The 8,863-nt window shown below is 40.1% G+C and overlaps 1 protein-coding gene and 1 long non-coding RNA gene across 4 annotated transcripts in view; one reads left to right on the top strand and one right to left on the bottom strand.

Moving 5' to 3' along the window:
* Window positions 1-594: 594 nt before the first annotated feature.
* ash1l (ash1 (absent, small, or homeotic)-like (Drosophila)) overlaps window positions 595-8,863 on the top strand; it is a 28,606-nt gene continuing 20,337 nt past the window's right edge. For 2 of the 3 annotated variants that reach the window (XM_077506281.1, XM_077506283.1), the window contains exons 1-2: window positions 595-885; window positions 1,733-1,825. The gene's annotated coding sequence lies outside the window, so the exon portion shown is untranslated. The remainder of the gene's footprint in view (window positions 886-1,732; window positions 1,826-8,863) is intronic. The other variant, XM_077506282.1, reaches the window with a different exon arrangement.
* Window positions 5,239-7,121, bottom strand: LOC144007042 (uncharacterized). The gene is made up of 3 exons (XR_013280043.1): window positions 6,633-7,121; window positions 5,686-5,929; window positions 5,239-5,585 (listed from the first exon to the last, which is right to left on the bottom strand). It is a non-coding gene; the product is annotated as an uncharacterized LOC144007042 (long non-coding RNA).

Below are 8,863 nucleotides of genomic sequence, written 5' to 3'. Positions count from 1 at the left end.
ACCAGCTTCGACTGGTTGTGGTCCAAGTATCTTTGGGCAAGACACTGAAACAATATTCGCTCCGAGTGGGTCTGGCGGTGCCTTGCAAATCACCTTTATTACCTTCTGTAATAATTTAATTCAAGTATTTGCTGTCCGTGTCAAGTTATGCCCAAACAGTATAAAATATGGAACTGAGAGCAGATGTAATGCAGTGGAGAACCTGAAACAAGATATTGTTTTGCTCATACTGTATTACTGTAGTTGGTATGATGAATTATTCAAATAGACGCCTACTTCATTAATCGACTGGTCTGGGCTCCACTTTCAATGGAACAATTCCAGCACAATTATGAATGGATTAGGCTAAGAGATACCTGTCGTTGCGTTGACAAGCACTTCATTTGACAGCTGACATTATGGAGAAAAAAAAGCAAGTAGTAGTGAAAACGCCAGGAATTACATAAAAAAAAAAAAAAAAAAAAAAGTCGAGAAATTATTAAACGTAGACTTTGTTCTCTGTGCAAGCGAGCAAGTGACATTTGCTCCCTTCTTTCCTCTCCCTCGCTCGCCCCCGCCCGTCCTCCCTCCCTCCCTCCCCGCGGCAGAGAATGCCCGTGCTGGGCTGACACTGTAGCGACACACGGGCTGAGCAGACATGGAGGCCCGACCAACGAGAGAGGCCCGTGCTGACACATCTAGGCCCAGCTAACAGAGCGTCGGTTTGGATATTTGGGACATCTCGGAAGAATTATCGGATACTACTCGCTGTAAGGAAGAAGGATTTTACTCCCAAAGAAGAAGGAATTAAGAGGGAGATCCATTTCGGGGCTCTATGTTGATTCAACGTAGCCGCCATTTTGTTGACAGTATTTTATTTTTTATTTTTTATTTTTAACCTACACGGTAGTGTATTTATCTTATACCGCACGAATGTTACACTTCACACTTACGCGCTTGGTTTTTATGTAATTTTAATTTCATCATTGTATTCGTGGCCACGTAGTAAAATTGTTATTTTTTGTGGTTTAGCGGGCTCGCTCGTGCATCGTTAGCCGTCGTAGCTGAGCTGTAGTAACACGAGTGCATGCGAGAATGTGACGGAGATGTAAGATTATGTACATCACTTGTCCTGCACTGTCATAGTAATAATCCCAAACTTAAATATACATTACAGAAAGGCTACATGGAGGGTATTTTACGACTCGGGCGGCTAAAAAGACTGTTGGAATTTGCGACTCATTACAAGCCCGCGAACGTTATAAATTGAACATTTGCTGGATGAAAATAGCCTCAGTCGTCTTTATACAGTAGCAGTCATAAGCTGATAGATAAGAAGATGCTCACTATCAGGATCATTCAAATGCTATGGTATGATGTCTATTTTAGAGTATATGGCTGCTAATAGTTTATTTCCACTATTATTTCACAATACGTTGGGTGGCGCTATATTTAGCACTACAGCGACGACGCCGTCCTCCATAACTGGCCCTGTTATTTTCATTAATAACAGTATAGTAAATCATTCGAGGGGATAGTGGGTGGTTTTGTTGAGCTATTTGTATCGGCATTGTTTTGTGCTCTTTGGCCAGGTTAATATTTGGCACCCTTGTACACGCCACAAACGCGATAATTGTGTATTTACTCAGAAGTGTGTACTGTGTAGATCACGGTGCATGATTTTTGATTGATCTCATATTTATGCAAACCAATTCCTACAGCTTATATTTCGTGTCGTATTTTGCCAATTCAGCACTTGGAGTAATGTGCGGCCACCACGTAGTCACAAACGAGGAAGGACACGGAGCCAAATAATGTGAACACCATTTCTGGAAAACTAGTAGAGGTGAGTACAAATGTGTGATTTAAATCCACAGCCGGCTGGTAAATGTGATGGAGCTTTAACATGCATGTTAACGGAATTAATATAATAATTTAAAAAAAAACATTGTAGGGTAAATAATGCAGACCGATCCCAGTCATTGTTTGGGTAGTACATCCGCTTTTATCACACATGCATGCACTGTTACCACAGTGGAATGAGCTTCACATCGCTCCCGCATGCAGAGGATGTTTGAAATGTGCTGCCTCAACTGACACCTGTCATCCATGTTGCTTTCCCTCCCTCTGAAGACGCCCCCACCCATCCACTCTGTGGGGGTTAGGATCAGGTTGGATTGTGGTGAGGCCAAGTCGAGATAAGACTGGGGTTGTGGGTAAAGGTAGAGTTCAGGGAAAGGTTACAGGAAACACATCTAAACAAATAATTCAATCCAAAGCAGCTTTTCATGATATTTGCTGTTCCGTTATGTTAAACACAGTTCTACCAAAGCATTATCCCTTGCTTGCTTGTTTAAGCGGACTATTGGTTATTATTCCCACGCCGGCCGAGCCCTCGTGAATGATGTGGGGGTGTGCTGCATTGCATATTGCTGTAGCCAAAGGGAAACAAGCAGTTATGAACAGCGTGTGCAAAAGTAAGATGGCAGGGAATTTGCTTGGAAGAAAGGGGAGTGGACCTGAGAAGTTGTTTACTACAGTTTGGCCTGCTGTGCCATTTCTCCTGTTAGCTTCGAATCCATTTGCAAATTTTTAACAAATAAGTTTGCATGCTTATTACGAGGATGCACATAAGTATTTTTTCACTTTTCACTGATACTGGCCCAATAACATTTCTTACAGAAATACAATTAAATGAACATATATATATATTTTTTAATATCAGTTTGTCTTCGAAAATGGCTTCTAACGATAACTTGATTATTAACAACTGATTCACTCTCCTGCGATTGGTTGGCAACCAGTCCAGGGTGTGCCCCGCCTACTGCCCAGAGCCAGCTGAGATAGGCGCCAGCAGCCCCCGCGACCCTTGTGAGGAATAAGCGGTCAAGAAAATGGATGGATGGATGATTCACTCTCAGCCATTTTCACTGAAGCAGCCCCTTTCGCTCCTGGCTGTTTTACTGGATTTTGACAGATTTTTGCAAGGCCCACAGAATATTGCGTTCTAGTGCTATAAAAATTGAACCTACCAAAAGAAAGATTAGAGTCCCTTCTTTCATCAGGAAAAAAAAAGTATTTCAGTTTTGCAGAAATTAGCTTTAGAATATAGTTAAGTTTCATCATTATTCACAAATCTGTCAAAAGCTGTGGGGAATACAGTTTGTTGCAACATGGCCCTGGTTGATCTCTTATACTCTGCTGCCACCTGCTGGCCGTTGTTGTAGTAACTACCATTACTTCAACTCTTCTCTTCTGTTCAGAGGCTGCATCAAAGCCTTCTGTATGCTCTAGAACAAAAAAAATAAATTATAAAAAAAAAACACACGTATAAATACATCTTTGGTACACTGGTAATATTTAAAATAGAACGTGTTTTTGGGAGCAAATGATTTAAAAAAGTTGTCGATTAATTTGATAATCAATTACTTGTCGATTAACCGATTATTTTTGACAGCTCTAGATTTTATGCTGCAAAAAAAAAACAAAAAAAAAAAAAAAACATACCATGCAACAAAAGGTATCGACAGATGTTTCTTAAAGCCCCAGTGTGTAGCTCACGACCACCATCTATCGGTCAAACAAGATAATGCAATGATTTTAAGCACACGAACTACGGCGTCCCAGAGAGACCCTACTTCAACAGCCTACCACCAATTTCACCGGAACAGAACGCAAACAACTTCTGGTATTCCCTCGAGTGATGACGTAAGTGAATTGCATTTGTTAGACATACTGTACAGATCCCTAATAATTGTGATTTAGTCATTTAATTTCAGAATTAATATTTTTGTCGGCATTGTTTGGAAATACTGTACGTCAGCTAATGATAATGGCTATCTATGTTCATATTTGTTAGTGCAACTAAACCATGCAACAGAGAACACAGTTATGTTATACGTTTTATAGACATGTGGACCATCTCAAAGGGGGCGAGAGAGACGACGAGGAAGAGAACGCGGTGCCTCGTAACGTACAATTATGTCATCATGGAAAAATAATTCCATTTGAGCATGCATGTGAATGGCTCAAAACATACCTTTGCTTGGAATATGTGGTATTTAGATTACATCGTTTGCTGATATGTTTAGTATATCGTACAAAAATAATGGTGTTAACTGAACTACACACCTGCAACTCAGACTCGTAATTCCCCCCGTGTCTTGTTGCTACTAACCACTCAGAAAAGTGCTGCTTACAAAAACATTTGAAACCCTTTACTCAGATATCGATTTGTCACCATGTTGAACAATTTTACCTAATAAATATCACTAAGCAACTTAATTAGTTTTGATTGAAGATACAACAGCTTCCTTGTACTTCGATGTGCAGGAATTTACATGGCTTTCACAAATAGTCTTGCTCATGTAATAATGTACTTCATTGGCTCAGTGACTTTCAGTTCATTGTTTGGTACCTCATCTGACATACAATTGTTACCTTCTTGCAGAGACTCGTACAGGAAATGACCATGGAGGAACATGAAGATATCCAAGTCCAGCTGATGGACTGACACCAAGAAATACTTTTTGACACATCAGCACCACCATGATTTCCTGTACCTGGATCCCACATCAGCACCACCATGATTTCCTGTACCTGGATCCCACATCAGCACCACCATGATTTCCTGTACCTGGATCCCAGACTGCAGCACCTTGGTGGACTTGTAGCAAATAAGTGACACTTTCCCAGATCCTTGAGGACAATACAAAGGTTTTTTACCTGGCATATAATTAGTCCATGTCTGACACTTGTTGTTGTAGTTTGTATAACTTGTATATTGTTGTTGTGTGTTAATTTGTACATTTTGAATAACTAAAAAAATACTATTTCCTTTGGCGTCAACATGCAGTGTTCATTCGACACCTAACCTAACATTATTTTACATGACCAGAAATGTAAAACATCAAAAGCCTGGAGAATTATTATAAATGCTTGCAATGACAAGGAATTCTTCATTGGCCAATGAATGTAAGGTACAGTACATGAAAATGAATGAATAAAATAAAGTAAAATAAAAGTCTACATGAAATGAACATATTAACTAAAAAAAAAAAAAAAAATGCTGTTAGAATATAATGAGCTACATGAATTGCAGTTGTTCCAGAATTTTACCAATACGCTGTGCATTTCAAAATATGGAAAATAGACATACAGGTTTGGGCCAAAAGTAGTGTTACAGAGCAGGTATGTGTTGTACACAGCTAAAATATCTGATTAACTCAATACCATGATGTTTTTTTTTTTTTTTGTGTGTGTGTGTGTGTGTGTGCTGACATTGCCCCCCATTAACATTGCAACATTCCTCAAACTCTCCCGAACACAGTATGATCTGTAACACTACTTTTCGCCTACTCTATGATGTTATTGGGGCAAAATTAAGGAAGGCTTGTCCATTGATTGTGTGAACAGACTGCAGTAAAAATGAAGTCACTTCAATGTTTGCTGGTTTTATTAAGTTTGACATGCTCCTTGACTGCACAAGTACATGTTATGGAGTGAGGGCATGTTCCCACCAACGATGATATCATATTCTTCAAAGGCTTGCTGAGGAAAGTGAGGGAGGAGTCACTCCATGGCTTCAGACACCTGGTCAGCAGGTCCTGTGTAAAACAAGTGGTGCTTGTACATGTGACCATTCCGTATTGCTTCACACAAAAAGTTCATGTAGTGTGCAATGCCGTCCATATGTAAATGACATACCAAGACGTCGGCTGACTTCAGTTTGTTGCAGCTCAGATATGGTAGGTGGAGATACTGGTGGTACAACACCGAAGCCTTCTGGGGTCCTCCATTCAAGTGTCCTCATTCGGGGCATTCCAATATGGCTGCTGACTCTCCCCTTGATATTTTTTTTTCTTGCAGGTCGGTGATGTATTTAAACGGTGCATGAATGCTTGTATACATCAGAATATGGTTCTGGAACCCCTCAAGTTTGGCTGTTGATCTAGTGTGACACAAACAAAAACACAATTATAAAATAAAATAGAATAATTGATGATACTACTATATGTCACCAACTTTCCAACAAAGCCCCCAAAATAGAGGTAAGATCTTTAGTTTTTGGGCCCAAAACATTGTATTAGCTAGATAAAAGTAACTTGACTGCATACTGCATAGAATATGCAAAGGCTGCTTGCTTGTCGAATTTCCGTGGAAAACGTGGCAGCCTGTAAATTCTTGTGCACCCAATTACACAATGGACCAGTACACACTTGAGTGAGAGAGTTCAGACTCTAGCAGTGCTTACGGTACAGCCAGCATTTAAGTCCAGAAAGTTATTCCCTGCCGAAAATTAATTTCGAGAACACTATTTTCACCAACCACAACGAAAATAATTTTCAACTCCTCCACTAATACAGTATGCTTTAGATTCTCTATTGAAGTTATGGGCAAATATACCTCCGAAATCACAGTTACATTACATTACACAATAACTTGCGCATTTACTCTAAATATAACGTGCCAGCGGGAATCTTTTTTTTTTTTCAAAGCAAGTAGCTACATAACGAAATCGTTCGAGTGGTGCGGAGTTGCTAATCAACAGATACAGTGATCGTAAAACAAAGGTACGAACATCGTATTAATTAGTACGGAGTATACTTTTTCTCTCGCTCTCAAAACGTAAACACAAATGGACTCTTACTTACCGGTCAAGTAGAAAGCAGTCGAAGGCACCGGCACGTCCCAAACCTAGTCTGTTCCTCATTTCTCTCCATCTGGCAAATGCGGCTACAATATAAACTCTTGTTTTGTCGCGCTGAAATAAAATAAATTCCCAAAGTAAGTGTGATGCTTGATAATGCTCTCTTCGGGGACCGGAAACTCTTCTTCTTCGTGGACATGCGGTCGCCATACAAACCGGAAGTGCGTTCCAAAAACGCGTTAAGAAATGGAGCGCTGAAATTTGTCTTTGACGGCACCCGTAGCAGAAAGATGGCGGCGAAACATGGCAGACACTAGCAGGCGAGGCGCGGACATGTAAGATAATTTGCGATTTCTAGACTAACCGTTATATTTTAAAAAAGTACGTTTATGCGATACAACATATCTTTTTACATACTACTAACACAAACAATTGTTTTTTTTTTCCGAATGATTTATTATTTCACCACTAGATGCCACTGTATAATACTGAGTGTACCTTTAAAGGCTTAAAGAATACAGTATAAAGATGCTAAATACGAAATAATCATTGAAACCAAACATCTTGCATCATGAATATGCAGAGCCAGTGTTGGTTAAAAAAAAAGGCCTATCAAAAAAAATGGCTCATGAACCCTGATAACATCACTGAGCGTTTTGGTTGATTTCCAAATCGCAGTGTTTGATATTATAAGTGGCAACTGTGTATTGGGTTTGTGTCACATATAACTTCTGTTCGGAAGCTAAAGCAGCCAATATAAATTAAAATTTAGTATCTAAGTAGCAGAACATTTGTCAGATTGTGAAAGAAGGAAGTAGGGAACAAAGCTGTTGTGCGAAATGTGTTTTTGGTTATTGGGACCACAATTACTTCAGTTTGTGTGCTGCTTTGCAAATTTGTGAAAGAAGGAAGCTGATGGCAAGCTTAATAATGGTTCGAAGCGAGATTGATGGAGTGCAAAAAAACCCCAAGGTGTTTGAGTTTGGCATATGTAGCGTATTGGGTGTGTAGTTTTGAGGTGAAATGGAATGAGTAACTGATGTAAACTCTGAGAAGTGGGTGTGGGTGAGCTGCAGGCCGCACTCCAAAAATGGCTGTGTGGTTAAAAAACATGTACTACTACTACTACTCATAATCCAACACAAACATGGACCCAGAGCATAGCATTGAAGATGATCTTTTCTTGCCACGCATAGTGATGAATTGTATGACTTTCTGGAGGTTCCCCTATGCGTCCACTTAAGTGTTTTCCCTCGTATGGGGGGCCTGAGAAACCGCCGTCATATTGACGCGCTATCACTCACTTTCATTTACTGCTGCTGAAGGCAGAGGAAGAAAACAGAGATCCTCTGTGCAGTCCCAGAAGGCCCAAAGTGCTGAGGTCACAGTTCTCAATTGCCTTCAAATGACTTCACCCGCAGAAAGCACCTGCTTTGCGTGGCTCTGCATTAAATCATTTAGAGGCTTAAAAGAGCTGTGGACAACTTCCTAGAGTTGCACCATAGAACCGATACTTGAAAAGTGCCACCATACTTTGCAGTCAGAAATGAAATGATACAATCTGTTTTCAGCGCGGGTACTTCTGACCAGTTTGACGGATAGCAAACATCAGTTCTCCAAAAATAGGTTCAGTATGCTTGCTTCAAGTTGTTCATTTGCCACTCCTGTAAAATATGCACATTATTTTTATGTGGAAAGGACGCTGCAATTTCGTTTTAGGTCATAGGTGGCAGTTGCGAGTAAAAACGTGACAAACGCCGCAATGCATCTTTAATGCAGTATAGTATACATATACCGAAAGATAAACATTCTTGCTCAACCGACCTCTTGTGCATGTTGGTTTCATCTTTTCGTTCCCAAAAATTTCCAAAAGGCAAAACCCATGATCCTTGTGCTTTCACCAAACGGAGGTTCTGCATAATGGCTGTTTTTGTTTGTTTGTTTGTTTGTTTGTTTTTTTAAAATACAGAGGTTTTGTACAATTTTGGCAGCATTGCCCAAAAATGTTTTTCAAAAACAAAAAGACCATCCAGAATTTGCTGTGTTATTGTGAAAAGTGCAAAATGAAGGACAACCTGGAACAAAAAGACGATAAATATAGTTGTCCACCTAAGTGTTTCTCCGTCTGTATGGTCATCAACACTAATGAACATTTGTTTTTGCTTTCTCTCCCTTTTTTGGACCCCCCCCCCCCCCCCCCCCCCCAACCCCCCCTCTCTCTCTACAATTCTGTAC

Source organism: Festucalex cinctus, chromosome 19, assembly GCF_051991245.1.
Source record: "Festucalex cinctus isolate MCC-2025b chromosome 19, RoL_Fcin_1.0, whole genome shotgun sequence".
NCBI classification, from domain to species: Eukaryota; Metazoa; Chordata; class Actinopteri; order Syngnathiformes; family Syngnathidae; genus Festucalex; species Festucalex cinctus.
Note: the sequence above shows the minus strand (reverse complement) of the source record. Positions and strands in the feature narration are given on the sequence as shown.